The 14,161-nt window shown below is 44.7% G+C and overlaps 1 protein-coding gene across 4 annotated transcripts in view; it reads left to right on the top strand.

Moving 5' to 3' along the window:
* LOC138258610 (uncharacterized) overlaps positions 1–14,161 on the top strand; it is a 251,862-nt gene that overhangs the window by 13,082 nt on the left and 224,619 nt on the right. The window lies entirely within an intron of this gene.

Genomic DNA, 14,161 nt, shown 5'->3' on the forward strand with positions numbered 1-14,161 from the left:
CTGTTTCAGAAATCGCAATTTGCAAAATGCAAAAAATTCGCAGCTATGGGCCAACAGGCCCATAGCTGCGAATGGGGCCAGTATTGCAATTTGCGATTCGGTAATTGCATTTGCGATTTTTAGGAAATCGCAATTACCGACTCGCAAATGTGATACATGGCCCTTTGCGAGTCGGTAATTGCGATTTCTTAAAAATCGCAATTACCGAATCGCAATGGGCCAGATTCATACATCTGGCCCCATGTTCTGACTCGCGGAGCTATTTAGCCTTTAATCTGTCTAGAAGGTCCCTGAGGGCCAGACACACAGCAGACACTCCTACGCCCATGCAAACTCTGGTGTGCCAGTGACATTGATATCAGATTTCCGCATTTCTGTGTGTACTGGTTGCTCCTTCGCCAACTCGATGTGCCAGTTTAATTGTACAGACTGTGCCCTAACAGGCTCTGCATCCAGAGGGTCTGTCACATTTATCCTGTGCATCGAAGAGCTTACAAAAATAACTGACACACTAGCTGGTGAGGAACTAGCTGAAAGAAGAATAATGTAATTTTAAAGCATCACCAGGCCTCTCCCTTTCTTTAAAATATCACTGGTTCTCCTAGAAGGTCAAAGGGACACTATGGGAGAAAGAAGTAAACTCTCTTCCTCGTGATTTGCAAAGTTCAGACCTTTCCTGCTACCTGTGCTGACCAATAACCCATCTCAGATGCATGCAACCTCCATCTTAAATGGACTTAAGACTCTAGTCACTTAGAGGCAGAGGACTGTGACCACATGCCATGCACGAACACCGACCTGCCTGAACAACAGGCTTCACAGGTTGATTCAATCAGACAACCCCATGTACAAAGGTTTCTTCTCCCTTTGTTGACCCGAATGACACTTGGTGCAAAATTATTTAGAGGTTTGTGCTGTTTCGCCAGCAGCATTTTATGAGCCAGTCTTTGATTTAATTGAGTTTTTAGTTTCACCAGCGGGTAGATTTAGAACTTTATGTTCAATAATGCTTAAAACCCAGATAAAACACTATAGTTTGTACTGGCACTCTTGTGTAATAAAACAATTGCCTTCAGTCCGTAGTCCTGCTCTGCAGAAGCATAGAATGCAAACAGGTCGGTGGACCTTCTGACGGCGCTAGTCAGAAATGGGAGTAATAGTTGGAGTGCAGCACTGTGACTCTGGATATCTTCACTTGTTTCTCTGCTGGTGGAAAGTAGTGTCCTCGCTATGCAGTATTTTGACTTAGCAAGATTAAATGGACAGAGAGATGTCACCTCGCCTATTCTAAAAAAAAAAATGTTGTAGAAAAAATGGTGTAACCACCACTCGTTCCAATCTTGGCCTGCCAAAGGGAGAAGGCTTGGAGACATTTATCTTAGCCGAGCTCTCCCTTGCTCCCCATCCCAGCAGTGTCCATGTGCTAGTCTCAAACCAAGGGATGCCTTCGTGCCGCAGCTGCTCGTGCTGTCTCCTCTACAATGTTCACACAGGCACTAGCCTGCGCATGTAGATGAGGAAACTGTGGCTATCTAAGGGTCAGGCAGTGTGTGCCCATGGGATGAAGCGGCGAAATAAGGTATCATCTGCGTCCAGTGAAGAGACAAGACCTTACTGTAAGGTGGATGATGCTGATGACACTGACTCGCTGAAAGTACTCAGGCATATTTCAGTCCAGGAGCGATTTAATATGTTTCTCAAACAAGCTACACAGGCCCTGGTAGCTTTCTGATATGCTACCCACCACTTTCATTGTAACTAAGAAATGGAAAGAAAAATATGTATGCAAACCGGGAGCGGCTCCCTCGCTATGGCGAAGGAGTGTTGCCCCACTTGCTGAGCCAGAAGCAGAAAAATAAAACAATTGTCTGCTTTTGGCACAGCCAGTAGTGCAAGGAGGGGTGGGACTAGGCCCAGGAGGGGGGAGGAAGGGAGAGTGCATTTAAGTGCACATGTGTGTTTGGCCGGCCGTCTGAGGCCGGCCAAACACACATGCGCACTTAGGTTTCTCCAGCCCGGCTGTGTTTAACAGCCGGGCTGGAGAACTTGCACGGACCCAGTGCTGTGCCTGAGCGGAAGTCTGGGCCGCTCAGACCAATCCTGATGCTGCTTTCAGGCTAGGTTTAGCATGAAAGAAGCACCAAGATTGCTGGGGAGTGGTGAATGCTGGGACACCACAAGAGGAGCAATGAGTGAGGTGGCAGGGATAGAGGCAAGGTATGTGTGTTTTTTTTTTTTTACATTTTCACCTTGTCTTCGGCACCCCCCCCGCACCTCCCATGAGTTATACGGTGGCCATCGCTGATCCAAACACATATTTTAAGACAGATGCAACATAAAAGCAATTTCCAACTGTCAAGCCCTCCAAAAACTTAACATAATAATAGTAATAATAATAATAGTAATAATAATAATAATAATAATAATAATAATAATAATAATAATACAATAGGGAAGGGATGGAAGAGCAACATATGTTGAATTTGCTCACTGTATTTGCTTTCTCTGCCCTTTTGTTTTGTTTTCTTTGCCTTTCTTTCCTGTTTATTTCCTCTTACCTGCATTACCTATGAAGGTCATCTGTTTGTCTTTGACCTTCTACACCTGAGCCTATTTGGAAGTCTCTCTCAATTTCAGGATCCCCTGGCGCTTCCAAGCTCAGGGAAGCAGAGATTGTACCGTCAAGGGGAGGGGGTGTTTGGGGTGTTACACCCCCTAATAAATGTATTTTCTAATAAATAGTTGGGTACATGTGCATTTATTCAGGTATGTTGAGGTGTCTGTTGGATTTCAAAAGGAATGCTTACAAACACATGGACAAAAACGCACACAAACTCTCTCCTCTGTTTTGAAAGTCCTTGAAAATGTTGGTTCTTTTGCAAGCTTTGATGCTGTCTCTCACGTAGTACTCCTTCCAATCAGCAATCCTCTCCCTTTTCACTGTCCTTTAAGCCCTTGTAATACCCTGCCTGTTTTATAATGTATTTTAATTAGGGGTGGGTGAAGAATTCCACTCTGCCAGCAGAGTTAGCAGAGTTTGCCCACTCCATGCTCCTCGCAGAGGTCTGAAAAACTCCCAAAGGACGCAGAGCAGAATTTTTTCTCACACGCTGCTCAGGTGAGCAAGATTTCTGAACACGAGCGGTTGAGCAGGTTGCTACCAACCACATTGAGAGAGCTGTCGCTCGCATTGAGGAAGCTATAGCTTGAGTAGAACTAGACCATTTGGCCCGACTATTTGTGGAGACAGGGAAGTTGCAATCAGTGACCCGCTATGACCGCTCAAGATAGAAGAGATATAAGCTCAATGCAGGCTTCTGGGACCAAGGGTCCTAACGAGGTCCTGATGTCACTCATCAAACAAGAGCCTAAGTTATGGGCAAGAATCCTCCACCCGGTCTTTCTCGTCTGCTACCTACACAGTAGAATTCCGGACTCCTGGACTGGGAGTTTCATACTCCCTCTATATAAAAAAGGTGATGGATCAGCTCCCTTAAACTATTGACAAATTGCCTTGTTGGATGCCGCGTATAAGATCTTTGCGAAGAGTATCCTAAAGCAATTAAGTAACTGGGTAGAGGAAAATTCGATCCTCCCGGTGGAACAAGCAGGCTTTAGAAAGGCGCATAACACTTTAGATAACATCCTAATATTGCAAACGATAATTTAAAATATGTTCAGATTAGGGGTGGAGCAGTCTATGCGGCATTCATAGATTACTTTACCGCATTTGACAAGGTGGATAGGAAGATCATGTGGAGGAAACTGCGTGAGTTGGGTGGTCCGATTTGTTTGTTGCACCTGGTTATTGCATTGCACTCTTCTACGTGGTGCAAACTCCTTATGGGACGAGAGCAGGAGCTATCCTCAAAATTCACCACAAAAAATGGACTGAAGTAGGGCTGCTTATTGGAGCCACTGCTATTCTCCTTATATATTTATGATCTCTCTGATATTTTAAGGAAGGCTGAAGGTTAAGTGCCTATAGTGGGTGGCCGTTCCATTGCCTGCCTACTATACCCAGATGATATAGTTGAGTTGGATGTTACTCCAAAGGGCCTAAATCAACGCTTAGCCGCTCTAAACTCCTGTTCTGGGCAGCACCACCTGAAAACAATACCTTTAAGTCTCAAGTGGTATGTTTTTCAGGGAAAAAAGTTGGAAAAAATACATTTTCTTGGGTCCTGGGGCAGCACCAGCTCGAGCGGGTAAATGCTTACTGTTTCCTTCGTAAAAGTTTCTCTGCCACTCTCAGTGACCAGGTTGACATTTGTAATAATATTAATAAGGGCCTCTCCCAAGCACAAGGCTTGGTGACTTTTTTTAATGCAGTTGGTCAACGCCATTTTTCCCATTTAGTGACCACCTACCAAGCAAAGATCACAGCCACGCACGCTCCTGCACGCAATAGAATGCATAGATTAAGCTAAATGGGATTTACTCGACAAAATAGAAGGCCGGATCTTGAGATTTCTAGCCTCCTGTAATATTTTAGCCTCAGTGGCAGCTTTAAGACTCAAGTTCGGCATCAAGAATATGTTTCTGAAGGGGTTGGATGCGGTGGTCAGGAGGGCAAATTGCCTAACACATAGTGTGGAATCTTCACTGAGATACCTGGCTTTTTCAGAAATTTTTAATAGCTTGAGAGAAAAATCCTGTTTTTTTAGAAATTATATCCATGCCGCCAGGTATTGGAGCTAGAACCGGACCTTATCATAGAGATTCCGCATTTAATTCTTAGAAAGACACTGAAGGCAGTGACATTGTCTAAAGAATACATAACGGATAATGAGTCTTGCCTCTCAAAGAGAGGTCTTGCTGGTGAAATTAAGTGTGTGGCCCCTAAAGTGGCGCAGCCTTACCTGTAATGGAACCTCCCACATGGGGTGAGGCGGCTCTTTATTCTGATTAGACTAGATAGAGTGCCACTCAGGGACCTAACCTCTAAATGGGACGGCAACACTAATACCTGTGGCCTGTGCTTTGTGGGGTGCAGAATCTCAAGCATATATTTTTTGAATGTATGGCTCTAACCGCATTGTGGAGAATGTGGCTGAAACCTCTCTATCTTCAGCTAAATATTAGATCTGCAAGGGAGGCTTAAGACTCTTTTTTTAATCCTCAAAATTAAATGTTCTTTATAAGAACTTTTAAATTTTTTCAAGGTTTTTTAAAGATATATTAATTTTATTACTGATAGGTGGCACGACAAGGTTTAGTACATTTAAGTTGATAAGCCAGTCGATGGGAGGGAGGTATTTAAGGTCATGTTCGGAGAAGGAAATTCGAATGTTTATGAGAAGGGCTTGCTTTTTTTGGTGATGAGAATTTGGGGCCAGATGTATAGAGCATTTTCTAGCCACAAAGGGGCCGATTTGCAGAATCAAATCATTAACATTTATAAAGCGCGCTACTCACCCGTGCGGGTCTCAAGGCGCTAGGGGGGAAAGGGGGGGTTATCGCTGCTCGAACAGCCAAGTCTTTAGGAGTCTCCGGAAAGCGGAGTGGTCCTGGGTGGTCCTGAGGCTGGTGGGGAGGGAGTTCCAGGTCTTGGCCGCCAGGAAGGAGAAAGATCTCCCACCCGCCGTGGAGCGGCGGGTGCGAGGGACGGCAGCAAGTGCGAGGCCAGCGGAGCGGAGGGGGCGGGTGGGGACGTAGAAGCTGAGGCGTCTGTTGAGGTATTCCGGTCCCTTGTTGTGGAGGGCTTTGTGTGCGTGGGTGAGAAGACGGAAGGTGATCCTTTTGCTGACTGGGAGCCAATGCAGGTGTCTCAGGTGTGCGGAGATGTGGCTGTTGCGGGGTACGTCGAGGATGAGGCGGGCCGAGGCGTTTTGGATGCGTTGCAGGCGGTTTTGGAGTTTGGCGGTGGTCCCGGCGTAGAGGGTATTGCCGTAGTCCAGGTGACTCGTGACAAGGGCGTGGGTCACGGTTTTTCTGGTGTCGGCGGGGATCCAGCGGAAGATCTTGCGGAGCATGCGGAGAGTGAGGAAGCAGGAGGAGGACACGGCGTTGACTTGCTTGGTCATGGTGAGAAGAGGGTCCAAGATGAAGCCGAGGTTGCGGGCGTGGTCTGCGGGGGTCGGTGCGGTGCCGAGGGCCGTGGGCCACCAGGAGTCGTCCCAGGCGGACGGGGTGTTGCCGAGGATGAGGACTTCCGTTTTTTCAGAGTTCAGCTTTAGGCGGCTGAGCCTCATCCAATCTGCGACGTCCTTCATACCCTCTTGTAGGTTGGTCTTGGCGCTGGCGGGGTCCTTGGTGAGGGAGAGTACAAGTTGGGTGTCGTCGGCGTAGGAGGTGATGATGATGTCGTGCTTGCGTACGATGTTGGCGAGGGGGCTCATGTAGACATTGAAGAGTGTCGGGCTGAGCGATGAGCCTTGAGGTACGCCGCAGATGATCTTGGTGGGTTCTGAGCGAAACGGAGGGAGGTAAACTCTTTGGGAGCGGTTAGCGAGGAAGGAGGCGATCCAGTCCAGGGCCTGGCCTTGGATCCCGGTGGAGCGTAGGCGGGTGATTAGGGTGCGGTGACAGACGGTGTCAAAGGCAGCCGAGAGGTCGAGGAGAATGAGGGCGACTTTTTCACCGTTGTCCATCAGGGTTCTGATGTCGTCTGTGACTGAGATGAGGGCGGTTTCCGTGCTGTGGTTGGTTCGGAATCCGGTTTGTGAAGGGTCGAGCAGGTTGTTGTCTTCCAGGAAGGTGGTCAGCTGTTTGTTGACGGTCTTTTCTATTACCTTGGCTGGGAAAGGTAGAAGAGAGATGGGGCGGAAGTTTTTCAGGTCGCTTGGGTCAGCCGTAGGTTTCTTTAGTAGGGCGTTGACTTCAGCGTGCTTCCAGCATTCGGGGAAGGTAGCAGAAGAAAAAGAAGAGTTGATGACGGTCTGGAGGTGCGGGGCGATGATGTCGTCGGCTTTGTTAAAGATGAAGTGCGGGCAGGGGTCCGAAGGGGCGCCGGAGTGGATAGAGTTCATGATGGATTTGGTTTCTTCCGTGTTGATGTGGGTCCAGTTGTTGAGGGTGATGTCCGGGGAAGCGGGTTCAGTGGTGTATGGTTGGGTCTGGTGTCCGAAGCTGTCGTGGAGGTCGCTGATCTTGCGATGGAAGAAAGTGGCGAGGGATTCGCACAAATCCTGTGAGGGCGTGACGGCGTTGGCGCTGGCGCTGGGGTTGGAGAACTCTTTGACGATGCTGAAGAGTTCTCTGCTGTTGTGGCTGTTTTTGTCTAGTCTGTCGGTGAAAAAGTTCCTTTTGGCAGTGCGGATCAGGTGGTGGTGTTCGCGTGTAGCGTTCTTGAGGGCGGTCATGTTGTCAGCGGTGTGGTCCTTGCGCCAGGCCTTCTCAAGAATCTGCCCATTTGCGACTAGAAAAATGCTTTTTGGGATGTACAAAGCCTAAACTGCGATTTGGTAACTTGTTACCGAATCGCAGTTTGGGTTTTGCAATTCGTATTAGGAAGGGCCGTATCAAGGGCGTCCCTTCCTAATACCAAATCTAAATGGTATGTACGATTGTTTTGTGACCGCGAATGCAGTTGCAAAACAATCGCAGTTAGAACCAATTTCAGATTGGTGCTAACCAATTCTCAAATGCATGTGAATGCATGCGAAAACAATTTTTCAGAGCAGGCAACTTTTCGTTTTTGTTTTCAAAATGCATTCTGTTTTCCTTTAAGGAAAACAGGCTTCAATTAAAAAAAAAATACTGCTTTATTTAAAAGCAGTCACAGACATGGTGGTCTGCTGACACCAGCAGGCCACCATCCCTGTGAGTGACACCATTCCCAATGGGATTGCAAATTGCGACCTACCTCATGAATATTCATGAGGTAGGTCATTTGCAACCCCATTGTGAATCGTAGACAGTGTAATTGACACTGTTGTACATCTGGTTTTGCCCAGTTTGCGAGTCGCAAAAACAGATCTTCATACATGTAGCCCTTGGTGTTGTAATCGTTGTAAGGGGAGTGGAGGAATGTTTTTGATACAGTATTTAGAAAATTTATTGTAAGGAATAAACTTAGTTTTAGGAAGTGTATTATACATTATTTCAATTTGTTTTATTATATGGATGTGGACCTCTTCGGAGTTCCAAAACATGAAAAGAAAATAATGTTATGTTATGCCATTCTTCGCCTGCCAACGGGAGAAGGCTTGGATACATTTCCCTTAGCCATGCTCTCCTTTGCGGTCCCTCCCTTTCTTCATACCATCCTGAGGGTCAGGGCATCTAGGGCACATATAGCAAACTCCAAGATTGCGACTCGGAAATTGCGAGTCTGTCCGACTCGCAATTTCTGAGTCGCAATCTCGGATGCAGAACGGTGTCTCAGACACCGTCTGCAACTCGCTATGGGGTCGCAAAGACTCACCTCATCAATATTAATGAGGTGGGTCGCATTTTGCGACCCCATAGCGAGTCCCTGCACTCACAGGGATGGTGGCCTGCTGAAGTCAGGAGACCTCCATGTCTGTGACTTCTTTTTAAATAAAGCAGTTTTTTTTTTTCTCCATTTTGCGGCCCGTTTTCCTTAAAGGAAAACGAGTTGCAAAATGAAAAAAATACCGAAACCATTTGGTTTCGTTTTTTCAGTGTAGGCAGTGGTCCATTGGACCACTGCCTGCTCTGAAAAAACATTCTGGGCAACATTCACAAAGGGGAAGGGGTCCCACAGGGACCCCTTCACTTTTGCGAATGAGTTACCACCAGTGTGACACTGATGGTAACTGCGAGTTGCTTTGCGACCGCATTCGCGGTCACAAAGCAATTCTGAATTGCGATGCGAGTCACAAATAGGAAGGGAACACCCCTTCCTATTTGCGAGTCCCATTCACAAATTGCGAGTCGGTACCGACTCGCAATTTGTGAATGTGCATCGCGTTAGGCCGTTTGCATGGCGCAAACTGCGATTTTCACAGTTTGCACCATGCAAACGGCTTCCTACATCTGGCCCTTAGTTCTCTGTGTGGCCCCTAGCAGAGCCCATGTGCTAGGCTCAAATAAAGGGATGCCTTCATGCCCCAGCTTCTTGTGCTCTCCCCTCTGCAGTTTTCACACAGGCACTAGCCTGCGCATGTGGGTGCAGATGCTGCGGCTATCTTATGGTCAGGCAGTGTGCGCCCATGCTCTACATGTCCTGTGGGTCAAAGAAGCACAGTATTTACAAAAATATGGCACACCTCTGTGATTCCCCTAGCACTAGTGCTAAATTTACCTGCCTAGTGCCAATGCCGGCATCCTTACTCCATAGTGCAAAGGTGCCTGCTTTGCAGGGATGATTGCCTGTGTGCAGGAAGGGACATCTTCCTGTGCACAGACACGCATTAATGGCCTTTTGCTCTTTATATGTGTGCTACATTCTGCAGCACACATAGAAAATTCAAAAATGAGGAGAAATAAAAGTATTTCTCCTAGTTGCGCCATACTACCGCCACTCCTGGGGTGGCATTAGTTTTTGGCACTGCCTCAGATTTCCCATCTTGTAAATGCGTACATTCACAGCAACACCAGTTGCATGCCCCTCTGCAGCAAACAATTGTGTTTGGGGTGGGGCTATATTTACAAGGCAGGGTTAAGTCACACAAAGTGGCTTAATGCCACCTTGTAACTATGGCGCAGGGCACAAAAAGTGCCGCTCTGGTGGCATTAGGGGCTAGTAAATATGCCCCTATGTGTGCAAACACATACTTGTTTTAAGACAGATGCAGCATGAAAGCAATTTGCAGCTCTCAGGTCCTCAAAAGTAATGACAATAACAATAACAATAATAATAAATGATATTTTAATTTAAAAAGGATACAGTAGGGAGGGGATGGAAGAGCAACAACTGAATGAGCAGGTTTGTGGGACAAAATTAATAAAGGCCTCACTGCGGTAAGAGCAAAGGGGGAGTTCAGTACTTAGAAAAATGGCAAGCGGGGCAGGACAAGCAAGACATGGGCTTGGTGGGAGGGGAGTTTGCAAGGTGGAAGCAGCACAAGGGAGAGAGAAAAAATACATGACCTGTCATGAAGTGCACGAAGTAAAGTTAAAAAACAAGAGTCCCCTCAACGAGGTTGTGTTAGGATACAACACATCAAATCAGAAAAATGTGCCTGTAAGAGAAAAACATATAGGTAGTAGAATGGGGAGAAAAGCGATGGAATGAGGAGCACTGAAGCAGAATAGACAACAAAACCTTCCCGTTATGAGCAAGGACACCACAGTGTGTATATTGAAAACAGTAGGTTTGGTCAAAAGAGTTAAAGTTGTCTTTAGACGAGACTAACAAACTGGATTACAAAGGCATCCATTTACACAAACACAGGAAGGCAATTGTTATAAAGAAGTAATCAAGTGGCTCTCGGTGAGAGATGAAACAGGATCTCTTCTTTTATTTGAAGTTCCGTAAACAGGTTAACATCAGGGAAACATCCCAGCCTCCGCCAGCACTCCTAAGCTGCCGCTCGTCTCCACCGATCAGTCGAATCACACACACATTCAAATAGTAGCATTCCATATTCCTATGACATACTGCCATTCTAACTTACACAATACAACACCTCTCCCTCCCCTCCAAACACACAGAAATTACCTAGATCTTTAAATATACAATATCAAAAAGAAAAGAAAAAAAACATAAGAATGTAACTGAACATTAAAGTGAAACTTCACTCTAACTTATAGTCCTTAAGATATGCGTGTATCTGGAAGTTTCTGTTTGACCTCCTCAGAATGGGTTCTTTCATGGAATTCTCTTCACTCTCTTGCAATTTCCTTGAAGATGTTCTTCTTGCACAAATACCACTTCTTTCTGTATCATAATCCTTAGCACCCTTTACAGTTTGAGTAAATTTGACAACTCTGTTTAAATTCCATATCCTGTTATCTTGGGTCTTAACAGCATTGTTAAAGAGCTTTGTAACCTCTATTGGAGATGAATACCTTCTCTCACCTTTTTTTGTAAAAGGTTGTTTAATCATAACCCAGTCACCAACTTTAATGAGTGTTTTCTTTACAAAGTTTATTCTATCAAAGTTCAGCTTACTCTTTAGCAACTTTTCATGTTGTTTAAGTCTCCAATCACCATTTTTTACCTTCTTTCTTTTCCTGTCTAATAGGTCATTAACCCATTTAGGTTCTAGGATTTCCACGTCTTCCACGGAAAAGAGAAAAAGGTGTTTGACCAGTGGAGGAGTGAAGGGTGTGTCTATAAACATAAACGTTCCTCAGTACTTCCTGCTTCCAGTCCAGTTGGTTGTCTTTTGCAATGGAGATGGTCGCCTTTATGACCCTATTAAACCTTTCTACCATTCCATTGCATTCTGGATGGTATCAGGCACAAAGTTTATGCTTAATGCCACACCCACTCAAAAAGTCATTCATTTCTTTGGATATCAATTGCACCCTATTAACAGTGAGGAGATTTGAGGGAATACCCTCCTTGGTTATTAAATCTTTAGAAATTCAATGACTTTGCACGTCTCAATGTTTTTAGTGAACCACACTTCTGGCCATCTAGAGTACATGTCCATTACAACAATTATGTAGTCGATCGAATTCTCACTATAAATGGGTCCCACTATATCTAATGCAACATCCGTTCACGGACCCTTTGGGTTTTCTCTAATTACCATCGGTTGTACCCTGGGCTTCATGGCCTTGTCACTTATCGCACACTGTACACACTCTCTGACTAAACGCTCTTCTTGGTTATCCATACGGGTCCACCAGTATGAAGAGCGTAACCTTTCTTTGGTTTTAGAAATACCCATATGACTGTTATGAGCTTGGTTCATTAGTTGGTCTCTAAGCTTAAGTGGAGGCACTAACCTCGTACCTCTGAATAGAATATCTTGACTCAACGCAAGCTTGTCTCTAATATTCCAATAACTTTTACTTTTGAGACTTCCTTGATGTATACTTTTCCAACCATTGCGTAATAATTCCATTACTTCAGTTAATATCTTGTCAGATAAAGATTCTCACACACACATTCTGAATTGTCCATGTCGGTACCTACCGACTCATCATTTTGAAATTGAGAATTGGGTGTAACTAATTTAGACAAAACATCCGCAGGTATGTTATCAGCACCAGGGGCATATTTTACAACAAAATCATATTCCTGCAATCCAACAATCCACTTGGTGATCCTCCCTGACACAGAATCAATACCTTAAGAACAGAAAACTTCACACAGAGGCTTGTGATCAGTCCTCACTACAAAAGAACCACCCCACAAGAATTTCTTCAATTTCTTTATGGCCCAAAACACTGCTAGAGCTTCTCTTTCAATGACAGAATACTTAGTTTCTGCCCCTTTAGGGCTTCTGGATATGAAGGCAATAGTGTTTACAGGAGCGCATCCACCTTGTTGTAACACCGCTCCTAACCCTTTACTACTTGCATCAGTTGTCAAGAATGATTGTGAATTTGGGTCAAACTCTTTCAAAGCAGGCGCACAAGATAGAGCTTCCTTGTTTTAATCAAACTCCTTCTCACATTCCTCACTCCATGTGAATTCTGCTCCTTTCTTTAACAAACCTCTCATGTGGTAGCATGAACTCGCAAAACCTTTGATAAATTTACTATAGTATTCCGCCATACCTAGAAATCTCAACAATTCCTCTTTGGACGTGGGGGGGGGGGCTAGACCATGAATAGTGTCAACTAGTTCTTTCTTCGGTATATGTCATTCACCAGTTATGGTGTGACCCAAATAATCTATAGTGTTGACAGCAAATTTACATTTCTCAGATTTGATTGTTAAACCATGTTCTGAAATCTTCCTTAGAACTTCTCTAATTCTCATCTCATGTTGTAAGGAATCTTAGCCATAAACTAGGATATCATCCTGATAGATGCACACACCCTCTACTCCTCTTAAAATGCGTTCCATCAATGTTTGGAACACAGAGGCAGCCGAATCTAACCCAAATGGTAAACGGATAAATCTAAATGTCCCAAAAGGCGTTATGAAAGCAGTTAAACTTCTACTGGATTCATCTAACAATACCTGGTGGTAAGCTGAGGTTAGATCGATAGTAGGAAATACTTTCGCACCCGATACTCTAGTTAGTAGCTCAGAGATGTTGGGGAGAGGATACTTATCAACAACCACACATTTGTTGAGCTTGCGAAGGTCAACACATAGTCTTATCTTTCCGTTAGGTTTCTTGGCAATGACTATCGGAGCCAACCATTCAGTTCCTTCTACCTCCTCAATTACCCCTTGATCTATCAGTTTCTCCAATTCATCTTTGAGCTGACTTCTTATAGCAAAAGGAACACTATGAACCTTGCTGCAGTAAGGAACAGAACCAGAAATCAATTTGATATGGTGTGAGTAACCTTTCATACATCCAATTCTGTCAGAAAATACTTCTGCAAAATCCTGGCGGAGGGAATTCTCCATATTCGATGCATTGCAAAAGTCATCAATCAATCCAGCGATCGTTTGTTCTTTTAGTATAATCGGGGGTACATTGTTCGGGTCTAACATGATTCCTAAATCTTTCTGGTGCCACCAGCTAATTATACTGTCTCCCTTTTATGAGACATATATTTTCCCAGATGTGTAACGCTGATTGCATTCAATTAGCCCTTGGAAATATCCATGTAACTCAATAGGTTCCCCACCATATGCATAAGGTCTAATATCTGGTTTCAATAGCTTAATGCACCCTCTGAGTTGCTCTTTGTAAAACTGGTTGCAGTTGATAGTGATCTTGGCACCAGAATCAAATAGCACTATAATCGTAATATAATCTAAAGGACCATTAGATTTAGAATCGGACACCTGTAGTACTATTTGACCAGATTGTGACACACACACATCGTCATCATCAGTGAGATGAGGATCAACAGCATTCACACTAACTTTAGACTTACGCTGATTGCATACAACCGAGAAGTGACCCTTTTTCTTACAAAACAGACAGAAACCATTTATAGCCGGACATGTGCTATCATTAGGGAAGTGTCCTTCCTTACCACATCTGTAACACCTTCTTTTCTTATTAGAATTTTGGGGTGTAGGTTTTGTATTATTCCTAAAGTTTTGTGACTTATTATCTTTTACCATAGCTACTTCATTGTGACCATTCCTTTTTATAACATCAACACACTTTAAGGAATGTTCAATACGCTTAGCTAGCGAAATTACTTCGTCAAGGTGAGGATC

The sequence above is a fragment of the Pleurodeles waltl genome, chromosome 9 (genome assembly GCF_031143425.1).
Source record: "Pleurodeles waltl isolate 20211129_DDA chromosome 9, aPleWal1.hap1.20221129, whole genome shotgun sequence".
Taxonomy (NCBI): Eukaryota; Metazoa; Chordata; class Amphibia; order Caudata; family Salamandridae; genus Pleurodeles; species Pleurodeles waltl.